The sequence below is a fragment of the Artemia franciscana genome, chromosome 8 (assembly GCF_032884065.1).
Source record: "Artemia franciscana chromosome 8, ASM3288406v1, whole genome shotgun sequence".
NCBI lineage: Eukaryota > Metazoa > Arthropoda > Branchiopoda > Anostraca > Artemiidae > Artemia > Artemia franciscana.
In genome coordinates, this window is record NC_088870.1 from 15,212,988 (window position 1) to 15,238,297 (window position 25,310).

Here is a 25,310-nt window from a genome sequence, read left to right on the forward strand (position 1 = left end):
GCATCATATAATTTTTGAACTTATTGTTGAAACGTGACTTATAAATTTGTACAAGTCCTTTAAAGCAGCTAGAGGGTTATTTGTATTTTTAAACGTTTTCTGCGTAAGTGAAGCAAAACTTTGCTTTTTTCCTGTTCCTTTTTTCTATGCCACCCATCTAAATTAATTGGGGGAATGTGGTAGGGGTTTAACCTTTGAGGTACATTGATTGATGAACATCAATCAATTGATGAACATGATAACACACAATTAGCAACTAACGATAAGAAAATAAATTAAAAGCTTAAAGTAAGGAGAAACATTGAAACTTAAAATGAACGGAAATTACTACGCATGTGGGAGGATTGCCCCTCCTCAATGCCTCCCTCTTTACGCTAAAGTTTTAATGTTATCCCAATTGAGAATTACTCCTGAAACACAAGGGTCATTTAAGTAAAACAATAAGAAGTTTTTTTTTTAGAAGTACTAAGAAAACTTTAGCGTGAAGAGTGAGGTGTTGAGGAGGGGAAACCCCTCCTCATTTTTTATTTCATCAAGTAGAAGACTTCGTTCCAGCAAGCAAGCATGCAGGCACCAGTTTCAGATTGAAGACGAGCTGAGCCTGAAAGTGTTTAAGGTGTGGGGGGGGGGGGTCTTTGTGGTCCCATCGTCGAAGTATTTTCTTAGAATAAAAATCTAAAATTAATTGACGAAAAGGAACAATTTTTCAGGGGTCTGAAAGGACCATTATCCACTGTCACTAGCCCCATCTACTTGTAATTTAGGTTGAATTTGTCATTTCCTTTTCTACACTTGGGACGCAGCCAGAAAATGGTATTACATCTGCTTTCTACACCTTAATAAATAGAAAAATTGGTTCTTTCATTTCTAAGAAAAACAAATTTTTTTGTTCCTTTCCTAGTGGTGATATTACAAAAAAGGCCTGCGACGATAAATTCAACTTTTCTACTACGACAGTTACGCTTTTTTTTAAAAGAATGATACACAATCCTTGATGAACTAATAAAAGCTCGTGGCATCAGTTTATATAACTTCCAGGGATTGACAGCTTCATCGTTATGGTTCATGCTTTCAATAAAAATTGGATGATGACTCCACGTAAAAGCTAGCCCAGTCCTGAATGAGGCCAAAAACAAACAAAATCATTAGTCAGTGCAAAAACGAACTATAGAAGCTGCACTTGGTTGTCCCCGCTGCAAAATTTTTGTTGAAAAGGCTGATATAAAGCAGATTTTTTCAATTTGAAACATAGTATCAGTAGTGACACTATAAGGCTTCCTACGACGCCTATAAGGATGTACTAGTTGAGCTACTAGTCCCTCAAGACGTTGTTACCTGCAACCTGATCTTATGTAATACTATAATGCACCTGTAAAGATATAGTGCACCTGTATGTTACGTAATAGGTTTTTTTTTACAAATGCAAATGATTTCTTTTGATGTTAAGCAATAGGATTTGTTATAGTTCCAGGGTTGATAGTCAAGATTCAGGTGCTTGTTACATAATACGGGTCTTTTCTTTGAGATTTCTTTGGTTCTTTTGTTTAAAAATCTACGAGAGCAAGGAAAACTTTTAGGGGCCCCGCCAAATCATTCATTATTTGGTTGCTATGCAATAGGACTTGTTAAAGTCCGCTAATCAATTGGGGAGGTCACGGTTGTAAAAATATATGATCATGGTCCAAAATTTACAATCAATATTTATTGTACATACAAGCTTTACTAATAAACAAATTCACAAACATTTTTGAAGCATTTCACTATTAGGGCGCTGAAGTTTATATTATAAAGATAAGAAAGAGTATTTTCAACTAGAAAGTCGTTCAATCGAGAATTGTCTACATAAATGCTGAAAAATTCACTGTAAGTATGCCACGACGTCGAAAAATAAACTATAATAGTACATAAGAACCATAGATTTGGCCGATAAATTTTCTAGTTGCATCTGATTTTGAATAATAGATTGTTCACTTGCTCAAGAAAATTTTGGAAATAAGGCATCTAGACAACATACGGTAGGCCAAGAGGATCGAAAAGCACAATATTCTTTACTGTTAGAAAGATACAAAGCCAATATCCTGTCTTTACAGTTAACGGGCTACTATTAACTATGATAAGCGTATTTTTAACAATTTGAATATGGTCGAGGAAATCCGAAGGTATACAATCGGATTTGTATTTGGACATGTAGGGATCCAAATTGAATAGATCGACTATTTGATTTGTGTTAATGGTGCCCAGTCAAATAAAACACTACCATCGGGGTAATATTGAAATAGGTTTTAAACTGATTTAGCGAGATTAATGCTATACTCTCCCAGTGGTCTGGAAAAGGTACACTCTAAACGTACTCTGCCCGTTCGGTCAATACTCATATCTTGAGCAGCAGACAAATTCCATACAATTATACCATGAGTTTTTGCAAGCATTTCATCGGCCATACCTTTTTCAAATAACTGTGGCTCTTGATCTAGTGATTATATTTCAATTCAAATAGGGTCCTATAGGATTTATCAAAGGATAAATTGTAGAGTGGAATTCCTTTTACTTTACATACAGGGGATGAAAGTTCAAACATTTCAAATTTATTTGAAAATTTTTTCCATGGTCTTGTGAAACTAGCACTTTTTACAAAAGCCAAAGAAAGTCTTCAAGGATTTTCTCCATTGATAAATAATGAATCGGTGTAGGTATGAGTAACTGTAGCAATATGTCGTTGATTCATAATTGTAGGCGGAACCAAAAGTTTGATATTGTTTCCAGTAGTTCTTAATTTATTAATTGCCAAATCAAAAGAGCTTATAACGTGTAGTTTACGTACATGTTGTATTGCCGAGATAACAAAGACTGTTACACAGGCGCTGTTGCAACTATTTTTCGCAAAATCAAATCGGACGGAGCAAGTCGTAGCTCTATATGATTCTTAACATTAGGATGCATGCATTGAGGTAAATTAAATATTTCATCATTTATTTTCCCAACCAACTGTAAATCTTTATTGGCCACGTTTCTTATTATATAGCTAGTGTCAGTGTCCGTTTATTATTCATATCCAGTAGCTAAACCTCTGAATTTCTTACATTACATTGGATTAATCAACATCAATTGTATTTAACTTGCGTAGTTTGACAAATTATTGCTTGTGTTCACCGATGTTCTATTTATGTAGACACTTATTTGTAGTAGACACACGATTTTCATAGAATAGCCCCTCAGCTCCACTTGGTTTTTCATTGTTAGACTTTTTGATAATCACCTGCAAATCCATAAATGATGAAGTCAAATCTATGAAATAGTCTTCACAAAAACACATTTGAAAACGAACGTTTTCAGAGAGCGGTTGTTGCAGTTAAAATTGTTCATAGTAGCCATTTTTTACTAACATCAACATGTTATGCATTTAAAGGATTTAGAGACGAGGTAACCGAAGAATGAGATTCTTTATGTGGTAGATCTGCCGATTCTAGGGATTATTTTTTGGTCTAAAAATTTTTATTCTTGGTGTCTTTTTCTTATTTGACAAGAGTGATGTTTTACCCTTTTGACCTGAGTTGAGACAGGTGAGTGATGAGATCTTTCTCCTCCTTTTTAAACCTTTTCTACTTTGTTCGGTTTTCCACCGCTCACCAAAAGATCACACCAAGGACCTGAGTCGACTATTCACTATTTTGTCCACTATTTTGTGAAAGAAGACTCTTTCACAGAGACTCAATTATGTAGTGTAGAGGACGCAAAATCCGTGGCAACTGGAATAATATATTTTTTTTTTAGCAAGTAACAATGCAGAGCAGAACAACTAAACAAACCAATTGCCAAAACCGTAACCGTAAATTGGCGAACGACCCCTGTAACTTTCCAGTCTTTGATCTAAATGTATTGGTCTTAGCAACATAGCAATAAGCATCAGGACAAACAAAAGTATTTTTCAGTTAGCGATCTCGTTATTGAATGTGTTAAAAATTACATTTAATCACGGCCAAATCTTTTGATATTGCTATAGGATCGCCTAATTCACTTCTTAATGGTAACGGAGAGAGTTCCAAATACGAAGTAAACACTGAACGAAGTATACACTGGAATGTATTGAAGGTGCTTTAAATGGTAGTTGGTGAATGATGATTTAAGCATCCTAGATGAAAGTTTGAGCTAAATGAATAAAATTTTAGAGGTTTTGTGACTTCAGGATGCGAGAATAAGTTTGAAAATTAATGTTAAAAAGACTAAGTGACTAAGGCTAGGAAAACGAGAAGATGAAAGGGTGACGTTAGGTAACGAAAAGATTGATCAAGTGGGTAAACTCAATTATCTTGGTATTATTATTAATAAAGAAGGTGGGAACAATGAAGATGTTAAAAGTAGAATATCCAAGAACCATTGTGCTTTTTCAACATTAAAAAAAAGTTTAGAAGAATAGGAAGATAAGTCTGCAAACCAAGATTAGAATAGTGGAAGGCACAGTGATGACAGCGGTCAAAAATGGCTCTGAAGAATGGGCACTCCGAAAAGCGGATGATGATTTACTAGATGTAACCCAGGAGATACCTACATATTGTTCTGGGTAACTGGCTGCCTGATCGAATTTCAAACAGTAGGCTGTACGAAAAATGTAGTTCAATCGGGCTTTCTTGGGCTATAATGGAAGAAAGCTTGAGATGGCATGGCACATTCTGCGGATGAAGAATGACAGATTGCCCTAGATTGTCCTTTTAGGCCAACCGTTTAGGGCTAAACGGAAAGCAGGTTGTCCTCGTTTGGGGTGGGAGGATGTCATCAAGAAAGGCTTAAAGGAGATGGGAACTTCTTGGAAGAGTGTAAAGAGGGGGGTTCTGAATAAATTGGGACGGAAGGGGAGCGTGCGTAGCTACGGTGGTCTCAGGCAGCTTGGTTGTGGTGAGTTGTTAGTAGTGGTAGTAGTATTAGAATCATAGAAGGGGTCAGAGAAATTAAACATAAGTTTCACATGGAAATCATTAGGTATTGTGAACATCTTCAGCGGCAATCCAAGAATCAAAATCAGAGTTGTATCCCAGCCAACGATCAAGCACATTCCTTCAACCTTAGCAAGTTCAACCTTTAATATCTTTTAATTTTATACAGTCCACTTAAGTTTTTGTAATTCATACTCGTAAGAACCACCAAGAGTCTCTTCATCTTTCATATCACGGAGACGACACGTTACAAGTTTAGTGTCTAAGAATTTTGGCACTTTAAATAATTTTTGTGGACCACAAGTAATTCTTCTTTAAAAAACATTACCTGTTCGTTTGATTAGAACTCTATCACCTACATTGAGTTTCTTCTTCTTCACTTTCCCTCCCCCTCATTAGAATATTTTAGAAGAACAATGTTAGCTGTATTGTTACTGTGATGAACTCCAAGAGAAGCATGATCGAACAGGATTGATGACTGCACTGATTATAAACCAAAAATTTTTTATGTAGATCTAGAATAAAAGCAGCAGTATTTTTCAATGTACAAAATCACAAGATTAAAGAGCCAAATCGCTTTTATCAATCGTTCAGCCAATGCTGCCTTAATCCGACTAAGACTGTGATAGAGTATTTTATTATATTTAAATAAAACTTTCTTTTACATGTGGATTAATAGATTCATTACCCGGATCTGTTTGAATTTTTGTCTATATGAATGTTGTTCAAATATAGATTAAAGGACTCTGGCAACTTCATCACCTCTGTCTGGAACGCAATGAAATGGCATATGTATAGCGACTAAAACAATGATTGCAAGTAAAACATACTTTTATGGGCTATTACGACGTCTTTGAATCTCGTCTTGAGTCAATAAGATCTGCTTGTAATATATGCAATGGGAAAAGGCCTCAGTCTTTTGATACTGACTGCCAAGAAACTCTATGATTGCGATAAAGTGTGTAGCTGGGTTCATTGTATAAATACCCTTTCCAAAAACCTCTTTTAATTCCTTCGGTTCGTAAAATTGCGGTGGGAAAACATAAACTTCGTGTTTCGCCAACATTTTCATAAACATCTTTCAAAACTTGAGCGATTTTGAACGTAAACGCGGTGTGAAACGTCCATTACCCTTTAGCACAAAAATAGGTGATGCATTGATGCAAAGAAGCCTTGGTTTGATACCTTTTAAATCATGAAACCCACTTAGTGTGCTAGTTTTTTCCTAAAACGATTTAAAAACAGCTTTTAATTTTCTCTATAATCCTTTAATCAACTTTAAATATGTTTATTCCCAGTCAGACTTTCACTAAAGTTTGATCACTTTGAAAATTCATGCAAATGACTATCAAATACTTCAAGTCTTTTACGATTATCAATTAAATTTGCTGCCAAAACATTTGAATTGTAGCTCTTGTCGCGGATTATAATATCACTCTTGTTGCCATCAGTTTGTACACGTTCATTTATAGCGAGATAGATCAAGAATCTTTTACTTTGCTGATGACACGAATAAATCATTAGGTCTACATTACTTGACACAAATTTAGATAAATCTTCTTCTTGTTTCGGTTGTGGTGGTTGTGGTGATGGTGCTGACGGTCATTTTGAGGTTGATCTATGACATTTACTTTGAGGGATCTTTTCACGGTAGGGTTTATGCTTAGCGATTTTGAAAAAGGGCATTTTGAAGCACAAATAAATTTTTCATCGTAGGCAATTATCTCATTATTAATAAATTTATACAGATTAGAATCAAATGTGCTATTCAAAATGTCTTGTTCTATCTTTTGCACAAATTTCGATGAAGGTACTTTTCTTTCATTCAAATTTATGATTAAAAATGTTTTGTACTCTGTTTTGCACAAAGCTCGATTCAAAGCTCCAATTCACCTCCTCAGAATTTGGCAATAGATCTAGTTCACCGTTTTAGACTCTATTGTACCACTTGTGAGCTAGGAGTTGTTTCGGTGTTTGACTAAATCTTGATAAATAACCGCTTCATATGTCTCTAACTCAAAAACAAATCTGAATCTTATCTCTAAGACTTTGGTAAAACCCTCATTAAACTATTTCAGACTATCATATACCACTAGTGAGCTGGTAATAGTGACTGTCTCTGACCGAATTTGGATAAATTACCATTTCGTTTGCCACTTACTCTGTAAAAAATCCGATTCATCTCTTTCAGAGTTTTGTAAAAATCTAATTCAGCTTTTTAAGACTCCAGTATAACACTTGCGAGCTGGTAGTAGTGTCTGTGTCTGACGGAATCTTGTTAAGTTCCTACTTCATATGACTCTGCTCTTAGTAGAATCCGAATCATCGGTCTCAGACGTTGGTAAAAACCTAATTCATATATTTCAGACTCTAGTTTTTCTCTTGTGAGCTGGTAGTATCCAACTCATAGCTTTTAATCTTCGGTAAATACCTAATTCACCCTTTTTCAGACTCTGGTAATAGTGTCAGTGTCTGCCTGAATGTTGATAAATTTCCTATTCTTATGTCTCTAACTCTAAAAGGAATCAATTTCACCATCTCAGATTTTGGTGAAAACCTAGTTCATCTATTTCCGACATTTGTGAGCTGGTAGTAGTGTTTGTATCGTTCTGAATTTAGATAAATTACCTCTTCATATGTTTCTAACTCTAAAGAGAATCCATTTCATCTCTCTTAGACTCTGGTAAAATTTCAATTCACCTATTTCAGACTGTAGTATACCACTTGTAAGCTAGTAGTAGTGTCAGTGTCTGACTGAATCTGGATAAATTCCCGCTTCATATGTCTTTAACTCTAAAAAGATTTCTATTAATCTCTCTCAAACTTTGAAAAAAAACCTAGTTCACCTATCTCAGACTCTAGTATACCACTTATGAGCTGATAATAGTGTCTGTGTCTCACTGAATATTGCTAAGTTGCCATTTCATATATCTCTAACTCTAAAAAGGACCCAATTCATTGCTCTCAGCCTTTTTAAAACCTAATTCACCTATTTGAGAATCTCTTATACCATTTGTGAGCTAGTAGTAGCGTCTGTGTCTGACTAAATCTTCATAAATTTCCACTTTATGTTATTCTAACTTTAAAAAGAATACGATTCATCTCTCTCAGACTTTGGTAAAAACTAATTTACCCATTTCACACTCTATTATACTACTCGTGAGCCTATAGTATTTAATGTGTCTCACTACATTCTGCTAAATTCCCACTTCAAATGTGTCTAACTCCAATAAGAATCTGATTTCTTAGACTTCAGAAAGAACCTAATTCACTTATTTGAGATTTTAGTATTCTCTTTTTGAGCTGGTAGAACCGTTTGTATCTGCCTGAATCTTGATAATTTCCCCCTTGAAATTTCTTTAACTCTAAAAAGAATCTGATCCATGTCTCTCAGACTCGGTCAAAAATCAATTCACCCGCTTCACCCTTAAGTATACCCCTTGTGGCCTGGTAGTAGTCTCTGTGTCCAAAGGAATCTTGAAAGATTTTTACTTCAGCTGTCTCTAACTCTCAAACGTATCCGATTCATTTCCCTCAGGCCTTGCTAAAAACCTATATCACCCTTTTCAGACTATAGCATACCACTTATGAGTTTGTTTTAGTGTATGTGTCTGACCAAATCGTTGTAAACTCTCTCTTCAAATGTCTCTAACTCGAGAAAGAATCCGATTCATCCCCTTAGAGTTGGTAAAAACCCAATTCGCCTATTTCATACTCTTGTATACCATTTGTGACCTGGTAGTAGTGTCTGTGTTGAACTGAATCTGGATGAATTCCCGCTTCAGATGTCAATAACTCAGAAAAGAATCTAATTTATCTCCCTCAAACTTTGTCATAAACCTAATTCACCTGTTACAGACTTTAGTATACCTCTTATGATTTGGTAGTATTGTGTTTGACTGACACAATCTTGATAAATTTCCACTTCATATGTTTCTAACCCGAAAGAATCCGAATAATCCTCATAGACTTCGGTAAAAAGCTAATTCATCCTTTCCAGACTCTATTATACATCTTATGAGCTGGTAGTAGTGTCACTGGCCGAGTGAATCTTGATATTTTCCTACTTCTCATGTATCTAACTCTAAAAAGAATCCGATTCTTCACTCTCAGGCTTTGGTGAAAACCTAATCCACCGTTTCAGACTCTATTATACCATTTGTGAGTTGGTAGTAGTAAAAGTTTTCCGACTGAATCTTGATAAATTCCCACTTCATATGTCTCTAAAACGAACAATAGCCTAGCAACCCCCTAATACTTTGGTAAAAACTTGATTCGCTTGTCTCAGACTCTAGTATACCACTTGTGACCTGATAGCTGTGTCTTTGTCTGACTGAATCTTGAAAAGTTTCCATTTCATATGTCTCTAACTCTAAACAAGACGCGATTCATTTCACTCAGACTTTTGTAAGAAACTAATTCACCTATTTTAGACTCTAGTATACCATTTGTGTGCTAGTATTAGTGTTTGTGTCTGACTGAATCTTCATAAGTTACCACTTCATATGTCTCTAGCTCTAAAAAGAATCTATTTCATCCCCTTAGATTTCGGTAAAAAACCAAATTCATGTTTTTCTGACTTTAGTATACCATTTTGGAGCTGGTAGTAATGTCTGTGTCTGACTGAATCTTGATAAAGTCACACTTAATATGTCTCTAACCCAAACAAGAATCAAATTCATCGCTCTCAGACTTTGGTAAAAACCTAATTCACCTAATTCAGACTTTAGTATACCCCTTGTGATCTAATAACAGCGTCTGTGACTGATTTAATATTGATAGATTCTCACTTCATAAGAATCTAACTCTAAAAAGTATCCAATTCATCTCTCACAGACTTTGGTAAAAGTCTATTTCATCCCTTTCAGACTCTATTATACCACTTGTTAGCCGGTAGTAGTGTGATGTCTGACCGAATCTTGATAAATTCCCTCTTCATATGTCTCTAAAACTAAAAAAATCTGATTCGTGTCTCTCAGACTTTGGCAAAAACCAAATTCATCTATTTCAGACTCAACTATACCACTTGTGAGCTAGTAGTAGTGTCTGTTTCCAACTGAATCTTGATAAATTTCCTCTACATATGCATCGAACTCTAAAAAGAATCCGATTCATCGCTCTTAGACTTTGGTAAAAACCTAATTCAACTATTTCAGACTTTAGTATACACATTGTGAGCTGGTAGTAGTGTATGTCTCTGACTGAATCTTGATGGATTCCCCCACTTTCGATGTATCCAAGACTAAAAAGAATCCGATTCACCTCTCTCAGGCTTTCGTAAAAACCTAATTCACCCGTTTCAAACTCTAGTATGGCCCTGTGAGTTGATAGTAGTGTCTGTGTCTCACTGAATCTTGATAAATTTCCACTTCATATGTTTTTATCTCTAAAAGGAATCCAATTCATCCCCTCAGTTTTTGGTAAAAAGCTAGTTCACCTATTTCAGACTCTAGTATACCAGTTGTGAACTGGTAGCAGTGTTTGTTTAGGACTGAATCTGGATAAATTCCCACTTCATATATCTCTAACTCTAAAAAACGTCCAGTTCATCTCTCATAGGCTTTGGTGAAAACCTAATTCACCTATTTCAGACTTTAGTCGACCATATCTAGCATACCATGTCTACAAAATGGAGTATATAACATATTGAACCATATATTTGATTCAAAGAAACGTTTCTTCATTAAGCTTTGCGCAAAAAAGAGTTGTGCAAAACATAATTTTAATTAGTTCTCTCTTCGTATGCCTCTAACTCTAAAGAGAATTCGATTAATTGCTCTAAGACTTTGGTAAAAACCTAGTCCACCTATTTCAGACTCTAGTATACCACCTTTGACACGATAGTAGCGTCTGGGTCTTACTGAATCTTGACAAATTCCCATTTCATATGACTCTAACTCTAAAAGCAATCTGATTCATCTCTCTCAGAATTTAGTAAAATCCTATTTCACCTATTCCAGACTCTAGTATACCATATCTAGCATATCATGTCTGCATAACGGAGTACATAATATTTGTTCCCTTATATTTTATTCAAAGAAACGTATCTTCATCGAGTATTGTGCAAAACAGAGTACAAAACATTTCAAATCATACATTTGATTCAATGAAACGTACCTTCATCGAGCTTTGTACAAAATAGAGCATAAAATATTTTGAATCACAAATTTGATTCAAAGGAAAGTATCTTCGTCGAGATTTGTGCAAACAGAGTACAAACATTTCTTTACAACATATTTGATTCAAAGAAACATATCTTCATCGAGTACAAAACATTTGAACCAACTTCTTTGAAAATTTTAAGTCCAAAAAGAGGATGGCAAAAAGTTGGGGGAGAAGTATTGGCGGGCCCTTGAAGGTTGGTCCGTGGATTACCGTAAGTTCCCTTTAAAGAAGTGCCATAGTAATTGATTCACTGGTGACGAAAGTTTGCTGGTTTACTTTACCCATGCACATGTCCTAAGAAAAAAGGGTTAGAGGATTTCTCGCCTTTTCAATTTACTAAAATTCCCATCATATTATAAAATATGTCCAATTTACTTTACTTAAGCTCGTGTCATAAGAATAGTTTCATTCAACCGAAATTAAAAATTTATTCATATAACTTTGTGACCTGAATATTAAGTGTTAGAACAACTGGTCATTCCTCTTATTCAGTGAAGGTCGAATATAAGATAATCATGTCTTGATAGGAATATGTGCTAATACGGTTGATCGTGTGCTAATACGATCATTCACCCAAATCGTGTGCTAATACGGTTGTGCAAATGAGGTATTCATTGGCCCTGGTATGTGTCCTGTGAAGGACTGAAGCTTTGAAGGGAAAGACCGCTACTGAAGCTTTCGATCAAAATAATTCACTGTCTAGAGTCTCATTTAGGTTATTCTGATGTGATAGGTTCTCCGTTTGGCTGTGAAAAAAAACGTAACTTCCACTGTTAATAGGAGTTAATACTGCTTGTCTTGAAACGTGGTAGCAGTAATTTTCGGTGAAGTAGCTATGGTTAGGACTAGTCATGGTAGGAGGAGTGGTGGTAGGAGATGCCGTGTTGGGAAAAGTCTGGATTGCAGTATTGGTGGTAGAAGTAGTATGTGTAGGAGTAATATTGGTAGGAAGGGTTTGAGTAGGAATAGTCATTCTAGGGATGCTTGGGTCAGGAATAGCTTTCAAAATAATTGCAATGGTGGAATTAGTCCTGGTCAAAATCACTAGGAGATGAGGTACTTCTTGAATTGTCCCAGTAGAAACTCTCATGATAGAAATAGCAACGTTGGGTCTATTCAATGCACGAGACGTCAGGTTTGAAATCGCAACTAGAAAATTGTAACGAAAACTGCAATAGCATTAATTTGTTAATTCTATAAATTGTAATGGTTAGTATTTAGCCACCTAAAATTTTCCTTATAGAATGTGTGAATTATTCTTTTAATGTATTAAAATTTACTTTCTCTAAAGCCAGCAGTACTTTGAGAGGCATACCAATATATAAGTTTACTAATTCTAGAGCAATCCTGGAAGATGCCGGGGAAGAAAGAAGAAATGTAGCAAACCAGAAATACTAACAAATAAGATAGAAATAAAAAAAATACAAGAAATGGAATATTAATCATATTTTTGACTATGGAGAAGTACGTCATTGGTTAAATCAAGTAAAAAATATTGTCTGTACGAAATATTTTACTATTTCGTGCTTAGCTTAATTTTTTTTCTCAGTTTATATTTGTCCTTATCTCATTAGTCACATGAACAACATAACTGTTATTATTTTATTTTTCTTTCATTGATTAGGTTATGCGGTCTTCAATTGCATTATTTCCTTAAATTTGTCACGCAGTGTCAAAAAGATTACAATGATGGTTTACCAAAATAAATTGGCGATGGCCCCACCCAATCAAGGTACTTATCAAATGGTTATTGACCTAGACGGCATTTAGTCAGCTTCGTCGAAAACAGGTAAAAGAGGTTTTAGTTAAGTAGAATGAACTCTAGATTTAGTAAATTAGCGAACTTTGCTTTCCTTTAGGCAATTTCCAGTGCAATACCTTACTTACCTTAAATCGCAGCATGGAGGAAGCTTAAGAATTTTTATACTTATGCATGCTCCGTGGTGGCTTCAGCTCGTTAAGTTGTCGTTAAAGATGCAACTACTTCGCAGTAGTATAGGAACTCCCAGCGAAGCCACTCATTGTCAACCTTACCCTTAAAGATGCATGTTGTTCTAGTCAATGCCCCATCCTCTGAGCCCTCTTTAAATAGATTTATTTTCTGCTGCGTTAATGAATGACTTCTTTCTCTCGTGAAATGGTGTTGCTCCGCAAGCTTCTTTAAATATCCTTTAAGCAAGTGGTACTTGTAGGGCAGCTGGGATCATCAAAATAACTAGTAAGGTTTTTCTTACATACTTTTGTTACTATAATATTATTTTCTCCTTCTTCTGAAAACCAGCCCTCGGAGTCAACTTTCGGCTACAAAGTTCTTGCGGTGATTACTTTACTTTTTATCTTCTTCTTAGATGTTACAGCTACCAAAGTGAAGCACATTTTATGGTAAAAGCAGCCATATTAAAATGTAAGGTTTGCGAATAATCACTCAGAATCGCAGTTTTTTTTTTCTTTTTCTGGTAGCTTGCTATTAAGTTGGTCTCGCGTTTCTGGCTCTAATTTTAATAGCTTTGGAGCGGGTTCGTTTTTGAAAGTTTGAGTGCCATTTTAAATGGCAAAAGTGATTTTATGGCAACAAAACTGCTTCCCTGCCATTTCTTGCTACTCTCGCCTTCAAGACCCAGGATAAAACGTTTAGGAAAATAGTTGAAAGATCCAATAAATATGCAATTGGTATGACTTGATCCCCCCCCCACAACTCCTGGGACAAATCCCTATATTTTGTAGATTTTCAATTTATTGCATAAGAATTCTATTATAGACAGCGTAGTGCCGCTGCCTAAGTAAAGAGCTGTGTGAGCACAATGTATTAGTATTATTACTACTTTTTTTATTGTGTGTGTGTGTGTTTTTGTTTTTGTTTTTACAGACCAGGTCACTTTGTATAGAAGGGGTTGTCGCAGAAACTTCAAAAGGGGCTCATTCGAATGGAAATTAAAAAGGCTACTGCCCTGTTGAATAGTCAGAAGTGATTGGATGGCAACCGGCCCCCCTCCCACACCCTGTTGTTCAGCGGAGTTGAAAGGTCCTAAAATTGTATCTTTGAGGATGACAGCCTCTTTGTTCAGCGAAGGAGATAGCCATTCTGTTCAGCGCAGTTGAAAGCTCCGGAAATTTTATCTTTGAGGATGACAAAACCCCATAGCCCTTAGGGCAATGATTTTAAGTTGTGCCCTGGGGGCATATTATGTTTTATAGGAAGGGTGGTCGTGTAAAGGGGTTTTTTGGACTGGTAATCAGAAGTTCTAGTGCCCTTCTTAAGAGTCAAATTGATCGGAGGGTGGAACCCCCCCCTAACGTCGTATTTCCCGAAATGTATATGATCAAAATTTTAAGATGGCTATTTCTTGTCGTAGAAACTTTGAAAAGGGTTCATTCGAGTGGAGTTTCAATGGGCTATTGTCTTTTAATAGTCAAAAGCGACTGGAGGGCTATATGCCTCCTCCCCACACCCATTACTTCCCAGACTTATTAAATTAAAATTTTGAAATGACTGTTTTGTTCAGCGTAGATTAAAGGTCTGGAAATTATGTCTTCGAGGATGACAACCCCACAGTCCTCAGCGCAAGGATTGTAAGTCATGCCCCAAGTGCATACAAGGTTTTTATGGAAAGGATGGTCGTATAAAGTTCTTAAGGGGTTCATTGGACAAGAAATCCAAAGTTATAGTGCCCTTTTAAGGATTCAAAGAGATTAGAGTTCTGGCCTCCCCCACGTCGATTTTCCCCAAATACATCCGACATAAATTTCGAAATAGCCATTTCTTCAAAAATATTCCCAAGACCATATAGCAAGACCTTTAGGGCTGACACAATCCCCAGAGTCTGGGGGTAAGGCTTGTAAGTTATGCCACAGGGTGATATATATTTTTTTTATTGAAGGGGTTGTCGTGTGAACTTTAGAAGAAGCTTATTTGATTAGAAATGTATAGTTCTAGTTTCCTTTTAAGAATAAAACTTGATGGAGAGCAACTACCTCCCTTGGCATCCTCTTTTCCCGAAAAACATTCAATTGGAATTGTGAGATAGCCATTTTTTTACTAATAGTCCAAAAACCAAACAGCAGTGTCTTTAGGGTGGACATACCCCCCCCCCCCCTAGAGCTCACGGGTAAGAATTGTAAGTTATGACTCGGGAGAACAAGGTTTTTATGGAACAGGTGGTCGTATTAAATTTGAATTAAATGGGGCTCATTTGGTTGGACGTCAGAAGTTTTAGAGCCCTTTGAAATAGTCAAATGTGAATGAAGGGCAATCAGCCCCCCCCCCTCCAAGCCTATAATTCCCAGAACACATTCGATCGAACCTTTAAGAGAGTTGTTTTGCTCAGCATCGTTGAAAGACCCAGTAATTATGTATTTGGGGATGCCAACCTCCCCACAGTCCTCAGGGCAAGGGCTGTAAACTGGGCGATTCGTTCATTGTTTACATATAGTACATGTTATTGAGAAAGGGGTGTATGCTTGAGCTTTACTTTCTAAGAAGACGGAGGACATTCAGGTGAGCTTTTCAGAGATTGATGAGGGGATTGCGGGACTAAATCAACGCTATGTGTATACCGATTGTCAAAAGGGCGTAACTCAGGAGTAACTGAGTATATTAATTTAGAAAATTCAGGAAATGATAAGGGAGATGATCAAAAAGGCAATGTTGCATGCTACCAATACTACTACAACTATTACCACTACTACTACTACAGTACACCATTTACAATATTGAGGGGAAATTTGAAATAAATCAAAAGACGCTAAAGATATGCATATTGTCAAAAAATCTAACTCAAGAATCGATTTGGGTATTAAGCTGGAACATTCAGAGAACGCTTAAAGGGGACGATCATCTGACCAAAAGGCAATATGTGCACACTACTACAAATTCTGCAGTTACTGCTACATTTACTACTGCTGCTAATGTTATTGCAACTACTTGTAAGACTAAGAGCATTGAGATGAAAATGTCAAGAGGTATTTGAACATACAGGATATCAAAAGGATATATCAGCCATTTCATAGCAAAGGCTAATTGTATTAAGCTGGTACTAGTAATACCGGTATTGCTGCTACTAGCAATACCGCTATTGCTGTTAATGCTATTACTAGTAATATAAACCCTACTACTGTGGCTGCTATTACAACTATGATTAAGGGTATGAAGGTCAAATTTTCAAGGAGAGTTCAAGGTTTTGAGTGGGGAAGTTGAACTGAATCACGACACGCTATTTGTATGCGGGTTGTAAAAAGGGTGTAACAGCAATGTCTTAGGAACAGTTGGGTTGTGTGAAGTTGATACTAACAGGGCTTGTTGTGAGGGGTGTTGAACCAACCAAAAGAAGATTGTTGCAGCCTAATGCTACTGCTTTTAGTCATACTATTACTACTGTAGCTATTACTACTACATCTATTACTACTACTGCCACTAAAGCTTAGGGAACTATTATTAATTCTACTGCTACTACTATTACTACAGCTATTAAAACGAAGAGTATTAAGGTGAAAAACTTTGGTCGCATAGACACTGTATGGAACTAAAACGAAACACACTGTACCCACACAGGCTGCCAAGCAGACGCACCGGAAATGCTTCAGGAACGGTTGATGGTATTAAGTTGAAATTTTCAGCGTTCGTTTAAGGGGATGTTGAAGATACCGAAGGTACTATTCACCTACTGCTACTAATGCTGCTACAACTATATGCTACTACGCAATCTAAGGGTATTAAGGCGAAGCTTTTAAGGAATATTTAAGTAGATGTTGAAATAAATCAAAACAAACTATGAGCATGTGGACTTTCAAAAAGGTGACAAAGTAATATCTCAAGAACACTTTATATTATTAAGTTAAACCTTTAAGAGTAAGTTGAGGGAGACTTTGAACAAACAAATTTTATGAAAATCAAGGGAATGTGAAAAATTTGGGCAAATTACATAGTAAGGAGGAGCTGAGAGCTATGGAGACGACAGGAGGTCGTCTTACTGATTCTCAACACATAGCTGAATTTCTCTGTGATTATTTTGTAAACGAAGGAAAAAGACCTTGCGATCAAGCGCGGGCTAAACTATGTACATCTTCGAGTTTTGGATCTGTTTTTGAAAGGCAGCCTGCAAGTGAGAATTCCTTTGAGTTTGCAAGATACTCGGAACGTGAAGTGGCATGATTCCTGGTTAACATGAAGTCAAGCTCAAGCGGGATGTATGAGTTTTCACCGAAATTCATAAAAGCCACAAAAATGAGTGTCTTACCTGTCTTGGTGCACCTCATCAACGTTTCTCTGTATCTTGGAGTTTTCCTGGAAGCACTAAGGATTGCAAGAATGGCTCTTATTTATAAAGGAGGGAAAAAAGAGGACCTTTCCAATCGAAGAGCTATATCCATTTTCCCATTTGTCTCTAAAATATATGAGAAAGTGGTACATGCCCAGTTAAGCTATAACATTGAAACGAATAAAATTCAAATAGAAACCCAATTTGGATTCAGAAAGGGCTATCAAATATATATGGCAGCTCTGAAAATGGTTGATTGGATTAGTGATACATTTGAAACTGGTCTCATACCCCAAGATGCGTTTTGGACATGAAAAAATCGTTCGATACGGTGGGTTATTCAAGTTCTTGACTCAATTGCGGCGAAGGGTTCAAGTCTGGAGTGGTTTTCATTGTATCTACACATCTGGTATCAGATAGTTCACATTGGATCATCTTTATCTTCAAAAAAGAAAATAGAGCGCGGGGTCCCACAAGGGTCAAAGCTGGGACCTTTCCTTTTCTTCATTTTCAATGATCGGTTGAAGCATTGAGTGCCAGAGCAAGTTTCATCCTATATTCAAATGACACTTTGCTCTTTCTAGCAGCACCGTCACTTGATGTTTTGTATAATCAAATTCATTTCTGAATTTCTAATTTTTTGTTAACAAAATCTGTTAACCCTAAGCTTTTCTAAAGCTTTTTTAATGATATTTTCTAGACTTTTTTCAATTGCTGAAAATGGTCGATTTATTGTTCGAGGAAATGTGATAAAAAGAGTAGCAATAAGGAAATAAATTGGAGTTTTTAATTCATAAAAACCTGTCGTGGAAAAACCATCAAGTGCAATAGCTAGAAAATTAAGCAGACCTTGAGGTGATGCGGAAAATGAAAAACCTAGTCCCAAAAAAGATCCTAAAGATGATTTTTTTATATTTTGTCCATATATCAGCTACGGGCAAGTAATAATTTTTTTTCCAGTAATATGGGCAAGTAATTTTATAGTATGTTTCAAAAGAGCACAAAAACCTTAGAATAGAGCAGTGAACTATTCTTAGAATTTTATGATTCTGATGAGGTTTCAGCTCATGAGCTTTTCAAAGAATAAGTTAATGGATGTATCCCAAATTCAAGATTACCAAGTCATAATTTTCTCGTTCAGATATTTGAATCACCTGCTCACCCATGTTTTCGAAAATCTTTTTACTTTTAATAAAGACTGTCATGATCATAATACAAGAAAAGCTGATAACTTAACGGGCATCATCTGTGATTCGCCATTATGGTCCCCATGTTTGGAATATATTGCCCAAGTGTGTGAAATATGCGCCTAGTCTTCCGGCTTTCAAGGCACGGGCAAACAAGTTTCTTTTATCTCGTGAGTAAATTTGATGCGAGGCCCGCTCAGGATTGTCATTCTATTCAAGGTTTTGCCCCAATTTTCTTGGCTGTCAATTTTATTTTGTTTTATATCTTCTTCTTGTCTTTTCCACTTTCTCTCTTTTCCTTTCTTCCTTCATCAGTTGAGTTTCCTGCGTCTTGAGTAGCTCGGTATGGATGTAGTTTTAATTAGCTGAGAGTGATAACCTCGCTTGCCCTTCCAGGCTTATTGCCTTTCTTGGCAGTCAGAAGGTGAAGAGTGTTTTTTTTTTTTAATAAATGTATATCTCATCTCTATATAATCTCTAAGAGCATTAAGGTGAAAATTTTATGGAACGTTTAGGGGGAGTTTCAATTAAAGTAAAAAAGTATATGCATGCAGGTTTTCGAAAGGGCATATAAGCAAATTAATAGGCAGCAATACTTTATAATATCTAGCAATGTCATTGAACCTTCTAAAGGAGCTAATTTAATTCAAAATTAAAAGTTCTAGTGTCCTTTTTAAAGTAAAAAGAGATTGCAGGACAAGCAGCCCATCTTGCAAGCCCATTTATTTTCAAAACACATCCAGTCCAAATTTTGAGACACCTATTTTTTTCAGCATATTAGAACGGTCCAACAACTATTTTTTTAGGAATATTAGCCATGTCAACCCTTAAGACATGCACAATCATGTAATTGGCCCATTATGCTTTAAATCTAATTCATGATTTAAAACTAAATTGAAAGGCATTGTATTTATGGTTGCCAAAAGATAGCTCAGCTATACCTCGAGAACGACTGGGGGTGTTCAGTTGAATTTTTCGGGGCTACTACAATTACTACTTCTGATCTTACATTTTAAAAAAATAAAAAGATCGTAAATGTATCCAGGTTGTCACAGAGCATAGATAAGATATTTTGGGAATGATATTAAGTTTTATTTTTCAGATCAACTTCGGGAGGTTTAAAATCAAATTAAAAAATAATATTCATGTAAGGATTAACAAATTGTTGAATAAGTTTTTACAACTTATAAATAGCAAGCGAAACTATGGATTCTTTAAAAAAAATACCTAAGAGATATAAAAGATTATAATTTTTTTTCCATGAAAAAAACTATGTCAATAAAAACGAACCGAAATTAATTTAAAATTTTTTTCCACAAAACAGGTTTTTCAAAGTAAAGAGCTCCATTGAGTCAAAAATGAACAAAAATAATGTCAAATAATCATGATATGAGCGAAAAACTACCACAAATCACTATCGATAAATAAATGAAACTCAAAACGAATAGAAATTGCAATAAATAGCCGATTCAAACTGAATTAAATAAAAAAAACAAGTTTTTTTAACTGAAAGTAAGGAGCGACATTAAAACTTAAAACGAACAGAAATTATTCCGTATATATGGAAGGGGCTGTTACATCCTCAAAACCCCGATCTTTGCATTAAAGTTTGACTTTTTCTCTCAAATCTACTTTTTAAAACAGTGAAAAACTTTAGCGTAAAGAGCGGGGTGTTGAGGAGGGAACAGCCCCTTTCATATATGGAATAATTTCTGTTCGTTTTAAGTTTTAATGTCGTTCCTTACTTTCAGTTAAAAATACTTTTTTTTTATTTATTTAATTTCTGAACGTTTTTGAATTAATGCGTGTTTTGATTTTGGCTCTCCGCACATGAATGCTTAGAACGAAATTTGCATTTTTTTTTTGTTTTGCTAAATGGCTTTTTCTTAGTTTTCATCGGACGATATTGAGAAAAAAAGAGTGGGGAGGAGGCTTAGTTGCCCTTCAATCTTTTGGTTACTTAAAAAGGCAACTAGAACTTTAATTTCTTACGAACGTTTATATAAATAAAAATCATACGTAACTTCCGATTAAACTTTTGTAACGAACTTCTATATTCGTATATTTTTATTACTACTTATTTTATTTATTTGAGGGGGTTTGCCTCCTCTTTAATACCTTGCTCTTTACACTCAAGCTTAAATTTTGTCACAATTCTTTAAGAATGACCCCTGAATCACAAAGGCCGTAGAAGAAAAAGTTGAAATTACTAAAAATACTTTAGCGTAAAGAGCAGGTATTTAGGAGGAGATGAACCCCTTATATACATAATAGCTTCCGTTCATTTTTTTTAATGCTGCTTCTGACTTTCAGCTGAAAAAACTTTCTCATATTTATCTTTTCATTGTTTTTTCTTTTAAAAAATATTAGAAAATCCTGCACCCCTTTCAAGGAAATTCTTTCCTCCCATGAAGCTGATTCTCTGAAAAACGGAAAATTTCAAGTTGGGATACTTTCCTCCCATCCAAAATTCCTCCATGGAAAGATCCTCCCATGTAACCCATTCCCCTCAACCTCCCTCCTTATCCAAACAAAAAATGCCCCTGAAAACGTCTGTACACTTCCCAATAACCATTACTATATATAAACAATGGTCAAAGTTTGTAACTTGTAGCCCCTTCCCCGGGGACTGTGAGGAAGTAAGTCGTCCCCAAAGACATAATTATTAGCATTTTGACTATGCTGAACAAAACGGCTATCTCAGAATTTTGACCCGTTGACTTTGGGGGAAAATGAGCGCGGGGATGGGTCTAGGTGCCCTTCAATATTTTTGGTCACTTAAAAAGGGCACTATAACTTTTGATTTCCATTAGAGTGAGCCGTCTTGCAACATTCTAGGACCACTAGGTCGATACAATCACCCTGGGGAAAAAAACAACAAACAAATAAACACGCACCCGTGATCGGTCTTCGGGCAAAAAATATGAAATTCCACATTTTTGTACATAGGAGCTTGAAAATTCTTCAGTAGGGTTCTCTAATACGCTGAATGCGATGGTGTGATTTTCGTTAAGATTCTATGATTTTTAGGGGGATTTTTGCCCTATTTTCCAAAATAATTCAAATTTTCTCAGGCTCTTAACTTCTAATAAGTAAGACTAAATTTGATGAAACTTATATATTTTACATCAGCATAAAAATCTGATTCTTTTGATGTGTCTATTAGTATCAAAATACCATTTTTTAAAGTTTCGTTTACTATTGAGCCGGATCGCTCCTAATTACAGTTCGTTACCACGAACTGTTTGAAACGAGAAAAACTTAACACGAGTAATATTGATTTTGGAGTCAAAAGTAAATGCGTAACCTCATAACAACAAACTAATCTATAGCGCTTTTCATAGTCTTTCATGAGCTGTGACATCAGTGACTTTCAGTGTAGGTTACAATTAAAATTTTCTTAAAAACTGATGCATAAAAATAATATGTTTAAAGTCACTAAACAGCATAAAAAATAATGGATTCATTTATCAGGTAACATATTGGTTTCACCTAGGATTAGTCGAAATGAAGAATCGCAGTATGAACTGTAATCGTGAACTCTGGAAGTCCAGTTATTTTTCTCTGAAAAACGGAGAATTTCAAGTTGGGATACAAATTCTAAAGCAAATCTGTACTCTAAGTACATTAATAAGATTCCTTCGCTTCAAGCTTGTCTACGAAAAAATCATGAAATGTCCTTTTCAGATCCAAAACGACAGTGAATCATTGAACTAAGTTCATTGTAAAGAAGTTATGGCAAGTTAAACAAAAAAAAGCAACCGTCTAAAAATGCTTCACTTCTATACTGTTAGAAGTTTCTTTAAATGGTTTACATTTACCGTACCAAAACTCTTATATTGTTTTGTGTTTTCAGTAAAGCGCTATTTTTCGGTAATCCCCCAAACATAGGGAAATATCACCAGTTGATTTGTTTGCACTTGATTATTTGCAAACATCATTTTTTGGGGGGACGGGGGCAAGGGGGGATTAGTTGTCCTTGGGTCCCCTCGCATTGGTTTTGGATGTTCGGTAAGTCAGGAGCTCTTAGGGATCGATCTAGAAACGATCGGAAATTTCGAGTTTCAGGCGGAAACTTTCAGGGGCTTTTAGGGGGGTGGGGGGGGAGGCAAGCAGACACTGAGTTATGGCTTGGGGCAGAGGCTAGAAATATATCAAAAGAAATTGTGTTCATCCATGTTGTCAAAATGAAATATCTACAGTATCCTAGGAACGAATCTGGGTAGGGAGTAGAAACTTTTAGGTAGTATTGGAGAAAGAAAAAAAAAGTAAGAGGCCTGTACAAAATTTTGTAGAGGATAGGGTTAAATAGGATTTTTCGCCAGTTAAACTAAAGGTTTTGTGTTGTAAATCAATGAAACTTATAATCTATCCACGGTTATGTAGCAAGGTTAATGAAAAGACACTATGTGTTGCCGGGTTATTATAATAGCAATTTTTAAAATTCTTAGGAATGGCTCGGGAGGTAAAATTAAAACATTCAAGGAGGTTTTAAAGGAGGGAGGGGGCAGGTAGACCGCAAATTTAGCATGGGAGAGGAGCATGGCTTGGATTAAGATGTTTAGTCTTAATCTCACTAAGAGCTTTTTTTTATAGTTTTGGCAATTTTAGCCTCGGTGAGCAACGGCGGATCTAGTGCAAAAATTTAGGGGGGGGGGAAATAATTTGACACGAGCGCCAATAATTAACAAGTTATTTTTTTAAAGCAAAAAAGAAAAAAATAATGGAACTAGGGTGTCAGAAAAATCTTGGGGAGGTAGAGGTTAACAACTCCCAACCACCCCCCTGGATCCACCCCTGCTGGGGGGCTGGAATTTATTCACTGTAAACAGGGCTGTATTTCGCAAAAATGATTGGGGGGAGAATTTTCAAAATTTAGGGGAGAGGGCAATTTCGTTGTCTTTTTAATATTTTTTTTTCAATGACAATACCAAAATAGGGATGGTTCTATGAAACTACAATAAAAAAAAAAAAATTTTCAACATCTCAGGATAGATTGGCTTGGAAAATAAGGATGAAACTATAAGAAGGCGTTAGGGGGGCGGGCAATTGGACCTCAAATGTTGGCATGGGGAGAAGGGAGAAAGGAGGCTAAAAATATTTTCCTTTGATCTACCTAAGCGTTATTTTCAAAATAAGAATCAGTGGGACCCACGGTCTCTTCCAACGATTCGTTGTAACGAACTGTCACTAAAGAGAAACTCCTCCCAATAGTAACCAAAATTCTAAAAAAAGAAATTTTGATAGCAACTAGAGCAAATAAAAATTGATTTAATATGCTGATTCCAATATATACAAAAATCATTAAGTTCAATGTTACCCGAGCCAGATAAAATTTGCCTGGTTTTCAAAAAATGGGGATAACACACCCGAAAGGCAAGCGCTCTTATTGAAAATCACGCTATTCGAGATTCAAAATAGTAGTGAACTATAATGTAGAGGTTTCAAACTACAATCCACGAAAATATGGAAATTTTGCTTTTTTCCAATAGGAAAGATCACAGATGTGTTTTTATTTGTTTGTTTTCTTTAATGGACAATCATATCAAACCGAAGGTGCTAGAAGATTGGGAGAGGCCTCATTCGAACAAGGAATAAAGATTCTAGAGCCCTTTTAAAGTGACCATAAAGATTTCGCCACGGAAGAGTGGTATTTTCTACCAATTTGTGGCATAAAGCTACCATTGGCAACAAGCAATCTCATCTCTCTTTAATTATACCATGCCTGATAAAGAGTGATGCTTGGTAAATTCTCCATTGTTATTACAGAGAAATGTTTGTGAACTTATTTTAATACTTCATTCTTTCGGATGTTTCGGGTCTACGCCTCTACTATTGTTGCCGGGGAGACGGGGGTGTAATGGTGTTCCTACCGCTGTAACAATATTCTTCTATATGGATTAAAATATAACATTCACATGCTTATAAGGTACTAAGGCCGTGATTCCCAGCGTGGGGCCCATACCCCATCGGTGGGGCATGGCAATATTTTGATGGAACATGTGCAGAATGTACCCTCTCTAGATTACTATTGCCAAGAGCAATGATTCCCAACATAGGCCACAGACCCGATGGTTGGACATGAAAATATTTTGGTGCGTCATAAGCAGGATCTGCACCCTTTGGTTCAACTATACTTTAAAGCATTAATTATGACAAAAAAAACCCGCTTTTCATGTGAATGACATCACATTCATATTCATTCAAAGAGCAAAAACGAAGCATGATATGTTGTATAAAAGGTGTTGTATTCAGGCAATATTTTTCATTAGTATAAAACATGTCTAGAGGATGACCCGAAAAAAGATACCAAGTTAATGACCTTTTAAGCTTCTTTCAGGTGAATGCACGTAAAATTTGGAAAAACAACATTTCAATGTTGTGATGGGGCATCAGGATTTTGAGATCCCTAGTTGGGGAATTGCCCAAAATTGGCTGGGAGCCACAGCACTACGGTGAAAAGGGCGAGGCTTGGTACCATAAAACCTGCCAGGAGTTATTTTCGGGTTGATTGGTTGCTTGGCAAGTGCTATGAGGAGTTTTATTTTCAGTAGTTTTTAATTACAACATTTTTCATTCCCTATTTATATACAATGCTGCAATGTGCCTAAAAATATGTATACGATATATTCAAGCATCAGAGAATCCTTTTGCAAAAGTTTCTAGCTCCTATCTACAAAAATGTAGAATTTGTAATTTTTTTCTTCTTTCTTTTTCGAGTAACAAGATTGCTGATTCGCGTTAATTGTCGGTGTGAAATTTTCCGGAGAGGGGGA

General features: G+C 35.9%; 1 long non-coding RNA gene across 1 annotated transcript; it reads left to right on the forward strand.

Moving 5' to 3' along the window:
* Nucleotides 1–44: 44 nt before the first annotated feature.
* On the forward strand, nucleotides 45–25,004 carry LOC136030033 (uncharacterized). The gene is made up of 3 exons (XR_010618174.1): nucleotides 45–103; nucleotides 12,718–12,882; nucleotides 24,875–25,004. It is a non-coding gene; the product is annotated as an uncharacterized LOC136030033 (long non-coding RNA).
* The last annotated feature ends 306 nt before the right edge of the window (nucleotides 25,005–25,310 follow it).